The sequence below is a fragment of the Penaeus monodon genome, chromosome 19 (assembly GCF_015228065.2).
Source record: "Penaeus monodon isolate SGIC_2016 chromosome 19, NSTDA_Pmon_1, whole genome shotgun sequence".
Taxonomy (NCBI): Eukaryota; Metazoa; Arthropoda; class Malacostraca; order Decapoda; family Penaeidae; genus Penaeus; species Penaeus monodon.
The window spans coordinates 38,350,229-38,350,455 of record NC_051404.1 but is presented as its reverse complement, the minus strand read 5'-3'; positions in this window follow the sequence as shown (position 1 = coordinate 38,350,455).

The window sequence follows — 227 nt, the reverse complement described above, 5'->3', positions numbered from 1 at the left end:
TATCACGGCGCAGAACGTGTGCGAAAGGTCAAAACATGTGAAGAAAGACGCCATAAAGCTAGCAGTCGAGACCCAGTGTAACGAAGACGTAAAATCCTAACGAGCTATACAAATCACCGCAACATCTGTTCGGGGATAATCAGAGCTTGCGATTAACCCTACGCTCTCCCCTCTGCGGCCTCCCTCCTCCCCCCCCCCTTCTTAACTCCTGTTCGGCCCTTTGCTAC